The following is an 18092-nucleotide window of genomic DNA, read 5'->3' on the forward strand; positions in this document are numbered from 1 at the left end:
CCGGGAGAAAAAAAAACTTGTTATCCTTGCCTGAGACCGACTAACTCAGCCACCAAGTGAATGAAGCTCATAAATGTTCCTCGCAGCATTCTGAGAATTCGAAATCAGGCCTTTTCCACCCGGTGTTGGAGGACTGTTGCTGTAATCACTATACTACCCACGCGGAATGCTCTTCTTTAAAAAAAACAAAAAAACAATGATTATATTATGGTCACCTTGAAAGTTATTTCATCTACCCATGTACATTGTGTCTGTAAATTGCGTGTGTTCTCTGGTATATTTGCCTGCTTTGCTTGATGAAAACCCCAGTTTTTCTGGGGAAAAAACCTTGCTATCTACGCCTAAGGCCAAGGCCGACGATCTCAGCTACGGAAAAAAAAAGCCCATAAAAGTTCCTCGCGTCATCGACTGGATTCGAACCTGTGCCTTTCCCACCCACTGTGCTACCGCGCAGACTGCATCTAAAAAAAAAAAAAACTATTGTATTAGGGCCGCCCATAATTTCATATCTATGTCTGTAAATTGCATGTGTTCTCTGGTCGATTTGCTTGTTTTGCTGGACGAAATTCGTTTCACATAGTTGTTAATTAAAGGGCATGGAACGAAGGAACTAGTGATGATGTGAAATTCAACGATGACAGAATAGAGGATGTGATGTCAAAATTTGCACAGATGACATAAAGTTGTGTGATCAGCGTCAAGCAGCTCTCCTTCAGAATGATTTAGATAGGCTTCACGGCTGGTCCGCAAAGTGGCAGCTACGGTTTTATGCGGTTCAAGGTCCCATACACTTAGGGAGCAACAATCCCAAAATAACTTATACAATTGGCGAGATTGAATTAAAGAACAGCAGAGGAAGAAGGATCTGGGAGTTATGATACAGGCAGATATGATATTTTCCGAGTAGTGTAATTAGGAGGTCAGGAAAGCCCATGACGTCCTATTGATGATTTATCGAACAATAAAAAAATGAGCTTTGTGAGAGGGTCCAAAGACTCCGACCCGTATGGTGAGATCGGGAAAAGGGTGACCATATGAAGAGAGACTTCGATTATGTGAGCAACCAGGCTGCGACCCTATGTGCTTCCAGTAAGCGAAATCAAATTTGCCGCCCCAAAATATTTCGATTAAAAAATAAAATAAGGCCTAAATAATTATTATTAATTTATTGAAAAAGGAAAGAATTACAACACATATCACATATAATATAATGAAACAACAAACAAAAATAACAAAATCATTCTGATATTCTAGAAATAAACTTTAAATTCTAAATCACAGTAATCGTACCCACAATAATAAAATAAAAGGAAAATTATACAAATTTATGTTTCCTTGCTTTAAGAGTTGCGAATTTATGTTTTATTTGTTCCAAATGACTATTTTCTATTGAAATTATTGCCAAATTAGAGAGTAGTTGTTGAGACTTTGTCGATCGTAAATAATTTTTAATTAATTTTAATTTTGAAAAACGCCGTTCACTTGAGGCAAGGGAAACTGGCAAACTTAAAAGAGAAATTAGCATTAGTAGTGGCACATGATGCCAAAAGGCAAGCTTATACAGTATCAGCCAAAAAAAAAAAAAAAAACCTACTTTATATTCACCTCTCCATTCACCCCAAAAGTTTGTCCAGTTCTTCCTTGAATTTAAGCTACAACTTCCACAACGACAGATGGAAGTTTGTTCCAGCATTGAAGCACACGCTGGCTAAAGGAAAATTTCCGCACATCTATTCTACAACTGTCTTTTCTCAATTTGAATTTATGCCCCCTCAGGTTCGTAATCTGAGCAAGAGGAAGAATCCCATCAGCATCGAGCCTACTCAAACAATTCAAGATTTAAACAATACACCTCAACCAGATCACCTCGCAGGTGCCTAATCTCCAGACGCTGTAATTCGCAGAACTTAAGCCTTTCTTTGGCACCCCTTTATTCCCCTCATTTGCATAAATTCTTAATGCAACTGCTATATTTGGAAAAGTATCTGTAAAATCGTTTTTAAAAATATATTGTAAAACTTCAAATGGAGTAATATTGTAATGGAGTAAGATAGAGACTTGGGAAGCATAATAACAGAAAACGGAAAGAGCCTGGAAGAAATAAAAAGAATTGTAATGGGAAAAGAGGCATTTATTAATAGAAAAGAACTGTTGAGAAGAAATTTCAAGAAGGAATTAAGAAAGCAAATGGTGAAAACATTAATATGGACTGTGGTACTATATGGCTCAGAGACGTCGACACTGAGAAGAGAGGAGATTAGACGGCTATAAACTTTCGAGATGTTGGAGTGGAGGAGAACAGAAAGGTTGAAATGGGTGGAGAGAGAGAGTGAGTAATGAGATTTTGAGGAAAGTAGAAGAGAGAAGGTTAGTAAAAGAACTAAGAAGAAGACAAAATAACTTTATAGGATGTGTATTGAAAAGAGAAAGCATGTTGAGGAAAGTGATTGAGGGATAGATGTGTGGGAAGAGAACTGTGGGAGAAGGAGAATTGGAATGATGGATTAGAATTAGATGATAGGAAAATATGCAGGTATTTAAAGGATAGCACAAGATAGAGAAGCATAGCGTCAATGGAATCCTGAACTTGCCTGAGGGCAGAGAATTTGAAGAAAAAGATTTTGTAACTGCAAGATATAAATATGAAACACAGATCCAGATAATAAGCAAATTAACGTGTCCGCAATTTCATGTAGTGTATTTATTTCAAATTAATTATTTGCCTGCCATGTTGAAAACAGATGGTTTTCAATTGAAAACCATGTTTGGTTTAAACCATCTGATTGGTTTTAACCAATCAGATGACCAGCGCAACTTCTTGTAATGTGGAACAGGCAGTTGGATAAGTTTTAAGAGTAACACTAATTTGCAGAATGGCTCTTAATTCGTGCTTAGCAGCAGCACTAATTAGCTCAATTGCCTGAAGGCCAGAGGTGCAAACAGTGCGTTTCCAGTAAAGTCTCTCGTAAATCGTTCGTTATGTTGAAAATTTCTTTGTTCTATGGAAAGGGGAATTTTTAAAAAATCGCTAAATAGAAAATTTCTCTATAAAGAATTTTGTTAAACGGGTCCAAAAACTTTTTAGCACCCTCTTGAACTGCCGCCCGTAAGCGACGCTTACCTCGCCTACCCACTTGCGGTGGGCCTGACCAGGCACCATACAGGAAAGCTGACTGAGGTTCTGAGAGGATCTCAGTCCTTTTGATCTGTTGTAAAGTATTCCAGAAGTAGTGGCTATAAATTCAAATTGTAGTGTGGAGATTTAGACTAGAGTTGAGGAAATTTTCTTTTAACTAGCGAGTTGTTGGTTACTGGAATAAGGTAGCTCTGAAAGTAGTAGAGTTTAGGTTTTAAGAAGTTCAGAAATCAACTGGGATATTATCTATGTGACGAGCGTCTGCGGGGGTAGCACAGTGGTATCATCACCATCCTCCCCACACCGGGTGGAAAAGGCTCGGGTTCGAATCCCATCGATAACGCGAGGAACTTTAATGGACTTTTTTTCACTCTGTGGCTTTGTTAGTCGGTCTCAGGCGTAGATAACAAGGTTTTTCCCCCAGAAACTGGGGTTTTTCGTCCAGCAAACAGACAAATCGACCATAGAACACACACAATTAACAGATATAAGACACAGCACGTCAGATGAATTTAATTATTCGGGTGGCCTAAATATAATAGTTTATATGTGACGAGCGCATAATTAGTCTTTTCATTTCTACATTTTTTATATATTTTCTTTTGTTATTCTGTCTTCCTTTATATATATTTTTTTGATTTATTTATTATTTTTATTGTCTTTCTCTTCTAATGATCGGTTTTTCCTTTTATTCCTGCTAGATTCTTTTCGAGGCTCTTTGGCATCGCGCCGGTGGTTGAAATGGTGATCAGGCTGGTCATAACTTGTTCCATACGACACATTGCTTTGTCGTCCTGTCTTAGATCTGTATCCTTCTGATATTTTCCTCATGGTTTTCTCAAAGTTGCTGGGATTGATCAGGTAAAAGACCATTTCGTTCTTGTCGATGAAGGTTGTGTCTGGTTTGTTGTGCGGGATCTTCTTGTCCGTTATTAGGGCGAAGTCCTGATACAATTTGTGAGTAGGGGGTTGTTGTACGGCCTAGAGTTTCTACTTGAAATATGGTACACTTTTCTTTGATCAACTGGTATTTTTGCGTAAGTACCTGATGTTTTATCATGGCGACCTGGTCGTGTCTAAGAGTGTATTACATCTGGCTGGTCACTTTGTATCCCGCGGTGATGTGATGAATTGTTTCTGGAGAAGGTGACATCATCGATATGTAGTATCTGCCAGTCTGGGGTCCTTGGGAATGAATTATCTTTTAGTTCCTGGTGCTGGTTGCATAGTTTTGGATGGCGAATACGAATCCTGCAGTTTCGTGGAAGCGCTTTCCGCTCGTGAGCCTTGCTTAGGAAGCCACCTTATCTATTGCCGTCTTGACAGAAGTCATTGTAGAATTTGGCATGGAATGCTTTCTTTGCCCATAATTCTGTCTTCATATCTCCAGTCTGTATGAATTAGCATTAGCATTAGCAAGGGCACATGATGCAAGAAAGCAAGCTTATAAAGCATCAGCCAAAAGAAAAAAAAAAAAAAACCCTTATTTCACCCATCCCCCCCCCGCTCCAAATGTTTGTCGAGTTTTGCCTTGAATCTATTTAAGCATTAGCATTAGCATTAGCATTAGTAGAGGCATTTGATGCAAGAAAGCAAGCTTATGCAGCATCAGCAAAAAAAAAAAAAAAAAAAAACCACTTCCACTTCACCCCTCTGTTCGTTCAAAATACCTGTCCAGCTGAGCCTTAAACTTATTTAGGCTATCAACCTCCACCACAAGGGATGTAAGTCTGTTCCACCAACCAACCACCCGCTGGCTAAAGGCAAATTTCCGCACGTCTATCCTACATCTGTCTTTCCTCAATTTGAATTTATGCCCTCTCAGGTGATTTTTCTGAGCTAGAGGAAGAATCCCATCAGCATTGAGCATGCTTAAACCATTCAAGGCTTTATACACCTCTATCAGATCACCTCGCTGGTGCCTAGTCTCCAGACACTGTAATTTGCAAAACTTAAGCCTTTCTTCGTAAGAGCACCCCTTTGTTCCATTCACTAATCTTGTTGCCCTTCTCTGTACTCGTTCCAGCAGCTCTACATCCTTCTTGAAATGAGGCCTCCAGACCTGTATACAGTACTCTAGGTGTGGCCTGACCATCGCCTTATACAATGGAATAATCACCTCCTTATCCCTGCTGGAAAAATTCCTGCATATCATTGACAATACTCCATGAGCTACTCTTGCAGCCCGTCTGCACTGCTCAGAGAACTTCATATCTGCCTGCACAACCACCCCCAAGTCCCTTTCATTCTCTACCACTGTCAGTGTAGTACCACAGAGTTGATACGTTGCTCTGGGGTTGCTGTTTCCCATGTGTAGTACTTTACATTTGTCAATGTTAAACTTCATTTGCCACCTCTCAGCCCATCTGCTCAACCTTTACTTTACAGATCCTGTTGCAGCAGCATAGAGTCAGTAGTGTCCTTGACAACCCTGCCAACCTTTGTATCGTCTGCAAACTTGGACATTAAGCCCGATATACCATCATCAATATCATTTATAAATACAGAAAACAATAATGGACCCAACACTGAGCCCTGAGGGACTCCACTAATAACATCAGTCCACGATGAGCAGTGTCCATTGATTACCACTCTCTGTCTTCTCCCCCTCAACCACCCCTTTATCTATAGCAGCAATTTGCCTCCAATGTCACACTGATCCAATTTGTGTAGCAGTCTTCCATGTGCAACAGTATCAAAAGCCTTTCTAAGATCCAAGTATATAATATCAAAGTTATTCCCTGCATCCAGTTCTTTTGTGACTGCATCATAGTATCCAATCAAGTTGGTCAGGCAAGACTTCCCCTTAACAAAACCATGCTGTGTCTGAGCTATAACTGAAGTCTTGTCTAAATGATCCTGCAGTGCTTCGTTAACCAGTGCCTCCATTAATTTTCCTGGAACAGAAGTTAAGCTCACAGGTCTATAATTACTTGTGTCAGCCTTTGATCCTCCTTTGTGAATTGGGGTCACATTTGCACATTTCCAGTCTATGGGTACCTCCCCTGAGTCCAAGGAAGCTCTCATACTTATGGCTAAGGGTTTGCTTACTTCCTTTGCTGCCTCCTTTAATATAACTGGATAGATCCCATCCACCCCGGGTGCCTTTGTTGTGTTTATCTTCAACAGTTTCTCCTCCACTTTACTCCCAGTTATTTCAAGATTCTGTAGCTTACTGCTAGAGTTGAATACACCTCTGGCATTCCCCTCGCTGAATAACTCCTCATGTGTGAATGTCGAAGCAAAATATTCATTTAGTTTTTTAGCTACCTGAGCAGGATCATCAACAGTTGACCCATCAATATCAAGTGGACCAATCTGATTCATCCCCTTCCTTCTAGAGTTTACATAAGTAAAGAACTCTTTGCTGTTTTATTTTGCATCCCTTGCCAAGGATTTCTCGTAATCTGCCTTCGCCTGCCTAACCTCCTTTGTAACTTGGTTGCATATCAACTTGTATCTATCATAGGCTTCTGTGTCATGTGTTAATTTGTATGTATCCCATGCATTTTTCTTCTCTGCAATATGCCTCATTAGTTCATCTGACATCCATTTTGGCCTAAACCTTGAACAATATTTCTTAGTTGGTATGTAAAGCCTAGTAGCTTCCAAGATAAGTTCTTTGAATACTTCCCATTTTGAATTTGCTGTTGGTAACATCATCAGTTGGTCCCACTGTATAGAATTTAAATACTGTCTCAGTCTATCGTAGTCGCCTTTACGGAAGCAATAACCCTTCCCTTTACCCCTAATGGTAGTTACCTCTTTGAGTAAATCCCACTTCAGCACACTGTGATCACTGCCACCTAGTGGTTCATTTATCTGCAGATTCCTAATGCATGAAGAATCACTGCTGATAATCAAATCAAGAGTATTACTCCCTCTAGTTGCCTCCCGAACATGCTGATGTAGAAAACAATCATCCAATAAATCCACAAAAGTCCTGCTAGTGTGTGAGTAACCAGCCCCCAAATTCCAGTCAATATCTGGGAAATTAAAATCTCCCATTATAAGACACTCTGATTTACTGGCCCACTCTATTTCCCTGTACAGTTCCTTCTTATACTCATCAGAGTCATTAGGCCTATAGCACACTCCTACTCTCAATTTTGATCTCCCAATGTTTATGTCACACCAAACTGACTCCACACTGCATTGTCCAGCGATGTCGACTGGCTTCACTTCCTTGGTTTTTATGTGTTTCTTAACTAATAGCATAACCCCTCCTCCCTTCCTATCCTGTCTATCCTTTATGTAGACGTTGTACTCCCCAAATTGCAGGTCTGCATCCCTTATATCTGTGTGACACCACGTCTCTGATATCCCAACAATATCTGCCTTCGATGTTTTGAGCAATACCTCAAATTCATCAAATTTATTTACTAAACTCCTAGCATTGGTGTACACGCAAGTATACCTGCACTTGTTTCTATTCTTAGCTACCCTAACACAACCCATGTGTTTACTTTTACCGCAATGGCTCCCAGCAGTCTCTGAAATACCATGCATCTTGTTTTTCAGGCTTCTGCTCATTCTAATAGAAGCAGTGCAAGAATCTCTTTCACCTCTGCCAGTGGCTACTGTCAATCTATTGGTCTTTGTCTCCCCTCCAAGCTAGCAGTTTTCCGACCCACCTAACACTGCCTCGATAGCATCAGCAAATATTCTTGCACCCTTTCTATTTAAGTGTATCCCATCCCTGTAGAAGCAATCTCTCCTGTTAACAAGTACAGTCCAGGCTGAAAAAAATTCTACCCCTTGAGCCTTGCACAATCTTTCCAGGGCCGAATTGATCGACAAGGCTCTCATCATATACTCCCTCCTATCGTGTCTGGGCAGAATTGCAGACACTTTCAAATTCAACCCTATTTCACGGCTTTTTTTCAACAGTGACCTGTACTTGTTAAGCAATTCTGCCGGTCTCCTACTCTTGATATCATTAGTGCCAACGTGTACAACTATATCACCTTTTGTGCCATTAAAAGATGATATCTGCTCTACAACATCATCAACCTTTGCCCCTGGCAGACATACCCTGGTCCTGTTCCACCTATCCTTTTTACAAAGCATGTTCCCTGTTTCCCTGACAATAGAGTCACCAACAACTACTAGTTCCTTCGGGACCAGCGCATTCTGCCTTGGGGGTTGTCTCTGTGTCACGCGATGCCCAAGTGCAAGCTCTGGCGTTGATGTGGGCAGCTGAGAGCTTGATGGGCCCCTCAATTTAGTTTCTTCGAGGGCATCCACCCTGTCATTCAAGCTCTCATATAGGCCCACAAGAACGCCGAGTTGTTGCCTGATATCGATACACTCCTTGCATCGCGCACACACGAAGACATCCCCCTTGGCAGTATCATGTCCCGTATCCGATTGCTCTGCAAACATCAAGCAAACAGTGCATTTTATAAGGCTGTTAGTCAGAGGACAACTGCCCCCCTCAGTTCTGCTCTGAGCCACAGCACTTCCATTAGCTTGAGCCTTTTGCTTTGCTGCTCTGGTCTGAGTCATGATTCTATTAATTTATTAATTAATTATGTTATGTTATTAATTATATTACGTTTGTAATCTAAGTCGTTATATGTATTTATTTAAACGTACAATTTAACTGCTAACGAAGTTCAACTAACGCTATCTAGTACGGTATATAACTATCGTATCACAATGACGGGAAAGTTACTAACGGTAGCGGTAGTTACGAACACGTGGAAACCCTTACCGATACTTTTACAAGGCCGAGTAAAGAATAAATACACCAAATTAATCAAAAAATCACAAAATAATGTTATACTACTAAATTTAAATCAAAAGTTTTAGAAAAACAATAATTTCAAATCAATAAATAAGAAAAATCCACTTAGCGGCTTTGAACACGACCGTCACTAGTAGCCTCGTCAGCAGTGATAGATTAATGCAGCTCAAAGCTGTGAGCTTTCAACTTCTACAACGACAGATGGAAGTTTGTTCCAGCAATCAACCACCCGCTGGCTAAAGGCAAACTTCCGCAGATTTATCCTACAACCGTCTTTCCTCAATTTGAATTTATGCCCTCTCAGGTGATTATTCTGAGCAAGATGAAGAATCCCATCAGCATTGAGCATGCTCAAATTCAAGGCATTATACACCTCAATCAGATCACCTTGCATGTGACTAGTCTCCACACACTGTAATTTGCAAAACTTAAGCCTTTCTTCGTAACAGCAACCCTTTGTTCTGTTCACTAATCTTGTTGCCCTTCTCTGTACTCGTTCCAACAGCTCTACATCCTTCTTAAAATGAGGCTTCCAGACCTGTATACAGTACTTGAGGTGTGGCTAACCATTGCCTTATACAAGGGGATAATCACCTCCTTATCCCTGATAGAAAAAATCCTGTATATAATTGACAAGACACCATGAGCTATTCTTGCAGACCGTCTGCACCGCTAAAAAAACTTCATATCTGCCTGCACAATTACCCCCAGGTCCTTTTCATTCTCTCCCACTGGTTTAGGTACCACAGAGTTGATACATTACTCTAGGATTACTGCTTCCCGTATGTAGTTCTTTACATTTGTCAATGTTAAACTTCATTTGCCACCTCTTAGCCCATCTGCTCAACTTTTCTAGATCCTGTTGCAGCAGTGTACTGTCATTAACAACCCTGCCAACCTTCGTATCGTCTGCAAACTTCGACATTATGCTTGATATACCATCATCAATATCATTTATAAATACAGAAAACAACAATGGACCCAACACTGAACCCTGAAGGACTCCACGAAGAGCAGTGTCCATTGGTTACCACTCTCTGTCTTCTCCCACTCAACCATCCCTTTATCCATAGCAGCAACTTGCCTCCAATGCCATACTGCTCCAATTTGCGCAGCTGTCTTCCATGTGCAACAGTATCAAAGGCCTTTCTATGTGGAGTCTTTATTCTCCGAATGGAGTCTCCTTGCTGAGGTTCAGTGGTGTGCTATTTTTCTGTCTTCCTTATGGCTAGTAGATATGTCCTCTGTTTTCCTGGATGTTATCTTCAAATTCTTAATAGCCTTCTTATATTGTTCAGTGAGTTCTCTCGAACCCCTCGCTCCTTCTTTCAGGGCAGTGTTGAATCTCTCGACGGCCTACTTCGTGTGGTGTTAGCAGTTCTTGATCTTCATTATTTGATCCATCTCATAATATCCTCCAGCTCGGTATTCATTTAATCAGTGATCCCTGAGGAGTACGTTAAAATGAGATTGAATAGGTGTTTATGACTCTGACTATGTTCCCACCACTGAATTTTGATTTTAATAGGACTCTCAGTCAGGTCGGCCTTTATCTCCTTGTGTTCCGATGAGCCCTTTCCCTCTTTCTCAGATATTTTAAAATTTCTTTTTAGGAACATCAGCAGCCAAAGCCATATTGCTCCGTGTGTATTGTCTGTAAAAATTGCGTGTTCTAAGTTAGATTTTCTGTTTTGCTGGATGAAAAACCCGAGTTTCCTGGAGAAAAAAACATCATACCCTCGCCTGAGACCGACTAACTCAAACCCTTAGCCATAATTATGAGAGCTTCCTTGGACTCAGGGGAGGTACCCATAGACTGGAAATGTGCAAATGCGACCCCAATTCACAAAGGAGGATCAAAGGCTGACACAAGTAATTATAGACCTGTGAGCTTAACTTCTGTTCCAGGAAAATTAATGGAGGCACTGGTTAAAGAAGCACTGCAGGATCATTTAGACAAGACTTCAGTTATAGCTCAGACACAGCATGGTTTTGTTAAGGGGAAGTCTTGCCTGACCAACTTGATTGGATACTATGATGCAGTCACAAAAGAACTGGATGCAGGGAATAACTTTGATATTATATACTTGGATCTTAGAGAGGCTTTTGATACTGTTGCACATGGAAGACTGCTACACAAATTGGAGCAGGTGACATTGGAGGCAAATTGCTGCTATGGATAAAGGGGTGGTTGAGGGGGAGAAGACAGAGAGTGGTAATCAATGGACACTGCTCATCGTGGACTGATGTTATTAGTGGAGTCCCTCAGGGCTCAGTGTTGGGTCCATTATTGTTTTCTGTATTTATAAATGATATTGATGATGGTATATCGGGCTTAATGTCCAAGTTTGCAGACGATACAAAGGTTGGCAGGGTTGTCAAGGACACTACTGACACTATGCTGCTGCAACAGGATCTGGAAAGGTTGAGCAGATGGGCTGAGAGGTGGCAAATGAAGTTTAACATTGACAAATGTAAAGTACTACACATGGGAAACAGCAACCCCAGAGCAACGTATCAACTCTGTGGTACTACATTGACAGTGGTAGAGAATGAAAGGGACTTGGGGGTGGTTGTGCAGGCAGATATGAAGTTCTCTGAGCAGTGCAGACGGGCTGCAAGAGTAGCTCATGGAGTATTGTCAATGATATACAAGAATTTTTCCAGCAGGGATAAGGAGGTGATTATTCCATTGTATAAGGCGATGGTCAGGCCACACCTAGAGTACTGTATACAGGTCTGGAGGCCTCATTTCAAGAAGGATGTAGAGCTGCTGGAACGAGTACAGAGAAGGGCAACAAGATTAGTGAATGGAACAAAGGGGTGCTCTTACGAAGAAAGGCTTAAGTTTTGCAAATTACAGTGTCTGGAGACTAGGCACCAACGAGGTGATCTGATAGAGGTGTATAAAGCCTTGAATGGTTTGAGCATGCTCAATGCTGATGGGATTCTTCCTCTAGCTCAGAAAAATTACCTGAGAGCATAAATTCAAATTGAGGAAAGACAGGTGTAGGATAGACGTGCGGAAATTTGCCTTTAGCCAGCGGTTGGTTGGTTGGTGGAACACACTTCCATCCCTTGTGGTGGAGGTTGATAGCCTAAATAAGTTTAAGGCTCAGCTGGACAGGTATTTTGAACGAACAGAGAGGTGAAGTGGAAGTGTTTTTTTTTTTTTTTTTTTGGCTGATGCTGCATAAGCTGGCTTTCTTGCATCAAATGCCTCTACTAATGCTAATGCTAATGCTAAACTCAACCACGTTGTGAAAAAGGCCCAGGAACATCCTCACGTCATTCACGGGACTCGAACTCTGTTCTTTTCAATTCTGTACGAATTCCCACCTCAAAGAGGTTTTCTGGGCATGAGTTGCAGTCCACTCCTGGAATGAAAAAAAAAAAAAAAATTAAATTATTATATTAAGTCCACCTGTAATCTCTTACATATACCCATATATGTATTATGACTTTAAATTGCGTATGTTCTCTGGTCGATTTTCCTGTTTTGCTGGACGAAAAACCCCAGTTTCTGGAGGAAAAACCTTGCTATCAACACCTGAGACCAACTAACTCAGCCACGGAGTGAAAAAAGCCACTAAAAACCCTCGACGGGATTCGAACCCGGGCCTTTTTGTACCCGGTGTGGAGAGGACAGTTACGATACCACTGTGCTACCGCGCAGACTAGTCCTGGAATGAGAGGAAATTTCTCTTCCTTAGATGGAAGAACATTTTCCCACTCTTTGGTGGAATTAGTTGATCTCGGGAAACAATGTTTTACCTCGCTGCCTTCTGCGCAAATTGGTTTTTTATCCCTCAAATAGGCTTACTGACCATAGAATACACAATTTTACAGTGGATAAAGCGCTGCTAAAACGACCACACCCCTTTCGTTTGTTGCGTAACGAAATTTGTGGATGGTTCCTGTGCATCCGATATGTTTGTTGTGTTTAGAGTTGCATCAAAGAGAACTGCAAAAAAAAAAAAAATAATAAATAAATATATATACATTGTATATATATATATATATATATATATTTTTTTTTTTATCTACACCATCTGTCATTTTTCCCTTCAAAAAGCCGTTGATATATATATTTGAAAAATAATGTGCGTTTTACCGCCTAACATGCTAAAAATACATCTAAATTAGGATAACCCTGGCGTCTTTGATATGGTGTTTTGGCACACACGTGTTTATGAACGAACGCGTTGTGGAGGGATTTTGTTTTCTCTTCCTTGCCTTTAATGGTAAGAGGTTTATTTTATGAGAAATGATGTTGAATATTTTACAGTGATAGAAGTGTAGGTCTACTTTGTGGTACACTGGGGATAAGATGACCAAAGGCCCATTTTTTCTCGTGACAGGCCGTGTTTTAAACCAATGTATCATATTTCTTTTTGTCCCATGAACTGGCCTGTATTTTTCGAGTTAGGGTAAAAGTGTATTTTATTATTATTATTATTTTTTACTGGTGCACCCTAGCATCATCATCTTTGAGGTACACGTAGTGTTGGAAGTCTATAATATTATCGACTTCGATAATTTATTAGAAAATTGAGCCAATAATCTGTACATAATACTCTACTGCGTACTGGTTCAATATTGGCATTTTTTTTTATTTTATTACAAGCATCTAGTGGACCCATTAACTTTTTAAACTGTGCGCACCGTAAGGTTTAAAAATGAATATAACAGTTATCGAAACACACAAAATATTCAGGTCATTCATCTTATAACTTGATCGTGTTATAATGAGAAATAAATACAGAATGTGATTCAGTTGATATAATGCGATGGCTAGAAGTGTTTGTCTATTATTATTATTATTACTAGCCATATAGTGCAAGGAAGCCTGAGGCTTATGGTGCACCAGCTAAAAAAAAATTCCGAGTTAACCTGAGAGAGAGAGCAGTAGGAGGGAATCACCAAGAAAGAGAAGAATAATGATATCCAGCTGAGGACTCTGGGTGTGCCAAGCCCATACTCACCGGATGTGAGTCTAACTTTTATAATGAGGTATGCTGTAAGATGCTCTGTTTTGTAGTTCAGAAAATCAAGTAATCAGAAAGAACTTCAATTAAAACAATATATATATATATATATATATATATAAGCAACATAACCCATGATTTTAAACGTTTTGTGGCTATTTACTGCTTATTCATTGCGCTGTTATATGTAATTAGTTTGATCCAGTTCAGATGTTTTATGATGTTCACCAAACAATTTTATTATTATCAACCCCAGGGGCTCACATCTGGTGAGTATGGGCTTGGCACATCCAGGGTCCTGAGCTGGATATCATCATTCTTCTCTTTCTTGGTGATTCCCCTCTACTTCTGACTCTCTTTCTCTTGGGGTATTTCAGAAATTTTTTTTTTTTTTTGGCTGGTGCAGCATAAGCCTCAAGCTTCCTTGCCCCCTAAGACTAATAATAATAATTAGAATTGGCAAAATTGTGCAAGGAAATAAGCTTGTACAGCATTAGCAAAATCAAAAATAAAATAAACTTAAATAAAAATAATAAAATAAAAGATGTATGTTTTAATTCATATTCATAATACAATTTATTCATAATGCAAATTTTCCATTTCATTTCGTAATTTGCATTATTGCATCATCATCAAAGTACCCTATAACCCTGTAGTATTTTACTGCATAGGGCAAATGTGGCCCATTTCTAGGGATAAAAGATAAACGTAAAAATTATATATTTTTTAAAATGGAAGTTTACTTCCATACACTACTTGGATGATTACTTAGACACCCCAGGGGCTCACACCTGGTGAGTATGGGCTTGGCACACCCAGGGTCCTGAGCTGGATATCATCATTCTTCTCTTTCTTGGTGATTCCCTTTTCTCTCTCTCTCTCTCTCTCTCTCTCTCTTTGGGTAACTCAGGAATTTTTTTTTTTTTTTTTTTTTTTTTGGCTTCTGCAGAAAAAGCCTCGGTTTCCTTGCAACCATATAGCTAATGATAATAATAATAAGTACATTATTCACAGTTTGGCCTGTATACTAATAGAGGCCACATACCAGCCAGTGAGTTTTGAAACAAGCTGGGTTTGTTAGAGTGATAGTTTGGCCTCTTCTGTTTCAGTTAGCTACCTGTTTCTGTCTCATGTCTATCTCTTCTTTCCTGTCTTCAGACTTTTTGCTTTTGCCTACTGTTATCAGGGCGCCTCCGTAGCCAATGTGGGCAGAAGCATGTGCTACACACTGCTGTGACCACCAAATACGGAGGATGCGGAAAGGTCAGGGAATGACCACCGCATATTCCCGGAGCAATATGGCCTTAGTTGCTAATGCTCCAAATAACAAACACACTGTTATCAGAGGCCATTTTGAAATTTAGTTTTTTTAAATTTTTATTCCTAAAATTAAAACTGCTGTTCTGGAATCCGATTTTTAAATGTGTAGTGGATTCACCTATGTTGGTGATGCTATACAATTTCAATGTCAAAAGGTATTAGCAACTTAGACAGAACCATGGATAACCTATTCGTCTCTAAGTTAGACATAAGCCCAACCCCCTAGTGCTGAATAATTGGTGTAGGTTTTCAGAGGGAACAAAATGATCCAATTTAAATATTGTTTAAATTAGATTCATACATTAAATATACATGCCAACTAAATTTTCTAAGAATTGAATATATCAAATTACCTGACAAGGACTGCCCTTACTATACACCACGGCGCATTATAGCCTGAGATGCTAATGCGCCAATAAAATACAAACCAACAACAACTATACACCACTCCGTGTCTTAGTGTGTGTGTGTGTGTGTGTGTGTGTGTGTGTGTGTGTGTGTGTGTGTGTTGGGGGGGAGAGAACTTACTTAATGTGAATTCTCTAGTTATCTCCAGTGACTGACCAGTCTTTGTCCCTCTTCCTGCCTTTCATTTCAAGTTATTGAGACAGATTCATCTCTGAGATATCCCAGAGTGTAATATTATAGTTTCAGTATTAGCTTTTATTGGATGTGAAGTGCAGCCAATCTGCTCATTTGCTATGTATGCAGCAGTTTATATTTCTAAAGAATGCAAAAACTTATTTTATTTTCACTTCTTTGAATTTCCACCTTCTTGTTGCCTATTTCTCAACCCCATAAAGCATGATGCTTTAAAAATTTTAACTAATTTCTTCCTTATTACTAATTATCCTTGTAAATATCTGCTCAACATCCATACACTCTGTGAACATCTGCTTCATCTTTCTAAAAGCTACTTCATCATTGCAATTCTATTTCTAATTTCATGAATACCACTTTTAACAGAGATTAATTACAAATGAATTAATAAGATACCAAAGTATCTTATTAATTCATTTGTAATATTCTCCTATTCATATTAATGGTTATTTCCTCTTCATCCCTTCCTCCCACTTTCTTCACAACTTTTCTTAAGTCTTCCCAACGAAATGTGTAATTCTTCTGTATCGGAAGAATGGTTACACATCTTGTTATATCATTTGTAAATCTTACTATCTGTACAATTTTAATGCATATTAGTATTAGTAGTGACAAATGACGCAAGAAGCAAGGTTATACAGCATCAGCCACAAAAAAAAAAAAAAAAAGAAAAGGAACTAAAGGGTGTTTTTTTTTTTTTTCATATATCTCTGCTAATACTTGCAGGAAGAAGATATTTGGTTGACATGTAGATCAGAATCTTAATGACTTTGCATGGACACATGTGCCATGTGTCCATGCAAAGTTGTTGTACTAGGGTGTTAGGGACTAAGGCTATGTTGCTCTCTATATACTGTATAAATTGTGTGTTCTGCAGTCAGTTTTATATTTTCCTGAGTTTTCTGGAGAAAAATCATGCTACCATTAACTGAGATGGACTAACTCAGCCACGTGAAAAAGACCCATAAAAATTCCTCACGTGATATGACTTGAACTCAGGTCTTTTCCGGCCGACCGGGCTAGCCGAGTGGGTAAAAGTACCTGCCCGGCAACCCAAAGGTCGCGGGTTCGATTCCCGCCTCGGGCTTGGATCAAAGTACTGCAAAAACCTTGGGAGGTGCAATATGGCCACAGAAGCCGATGCGCCAACAACTACCAAATCAATCAAATCAAAATCAAATCAGGTCTTTTCCATCTAGTGCAGGGAGGACAGCAATTCTACCAACTGCTACCCATGAGGGTCCATGCAAAGTCACTTGCACAGTAGCAGCATTTGCTTCTTGGGTAAACCCTGGCATTAATCCTTTAAAAGAGATGCTTTATTATGGAACTTGATTAAAAAGAGATTGGCTGTTGACATGGTTCACTAAGTGGGGGTGTAGCTCAGTGGTAGAGCATTTGCTTTGCATATGAAAGGCCCCAGGTTCAATCTCCAGCACCTCCAACCACTTCTTTTTAACCCCAGGGGCTCACATCTGGTGAGTATGGACTTGGTACACCCAGGGTCCTGAGCGGGATATCATCATTCTTCTCTTTCTTGGTGATTCCCTTCTACTTTTGACTCTCTCTCTCTCTCAGGGTAACTCGGAATTTTTTTTGGCTGGTGCAGCATAAGCCTCAGGCTTCCTTGCACCATGTAGCTAATAATAATAATGTCGCTGAAAACATTTATTGTTAGGTTTGACCATATTTAGCACAAAATGATAGGCACTTTCAAGATCTCTTAACTCATTTAACCCTTATACAATAGCTTTACACATAAACCAAATTATATTTTATACCTGAAAGTGTAACTGGAGGTATATGCAATTGTATGAGCCCAGCAACTTTAAAAACAGCCCATACCTCAGGAATGATGGCAGAGTTAGGATTGAGTGCACCTTCTCCAAAATTTTATTGATGTTCTCCTTTCAGCAATATAAAGTTAGATGAGAGGAGAGAGACTTCTCTAGGATCCTGTCCATGGCATTGTGTCACTGGTATCATCCTGTGGTTATTCTGCTGCTCAGATTAGCATTAGTAGAGCCACATGATGCAAGAAAGCAAGCTTATACAGCATCATCCAAAAAAAAAAAAAAAAAAAAAACCCTTCCCATTTCACCCAGCTGTTCACTCCAAAAGTTTGTATAGTTCTGCATTGAATTTATTTAAGCTGTCAACTTCCACAACGACAGATGGAAGTTTGTTCCAGCAATCAACCATCCATTGGCTAAAAGGAAATTTCCACACTTCTATTCTATAACTTACCCCCAGGGGCTGACATCTAGTGAGTATGGGCTTGGCACACCCAGGGTCCTGA

General features: G+C 39.7%; 1 protein-coding gene across 2 annotated transcripts in view; it reads left to right on the forward strand.

Moving 5' to 3' along the window:
* The first annotated feature begins 13041 nt into the window (after positions 1-13041).
* Positions 13042-18092, forward strand: part of LOC150087778 (serine/threonine-protein kinase Nek7-like) — a 39678-nt gene continuing 34627 nt past the window's right edge. Inside the window, exon 1 of one of the 2 annotated variants that reach the window (XM_090370404.1) lies at positions 13042-13129. The gene's annotated coding sequence lies outside the window, so the exon portion shown is untranslated. The remainder of the gene's footprint in view (positions 13130-18092) is intronic. The other variant, XM_090370405.1, reaches the window with a different exon arrangement.

The sequence above is a fragment of the Mastigoproctus giganteus genome, chromosome 3 (genome assembly GCF_048544385.1).
Source record: "Mastigoproctus giganteus isolate SK-2022 chromosome 3, ASM4854438v1, whole genome shotgun sequence".
Classification (NCBI taxonomy): domain Eukaryota; kingdom Metazoa; phylum Arthropoda; class Arachnida; order Uropygi; family Thelyphonidae; genus Mastigoproctus; species Mastigoproctus giganteus.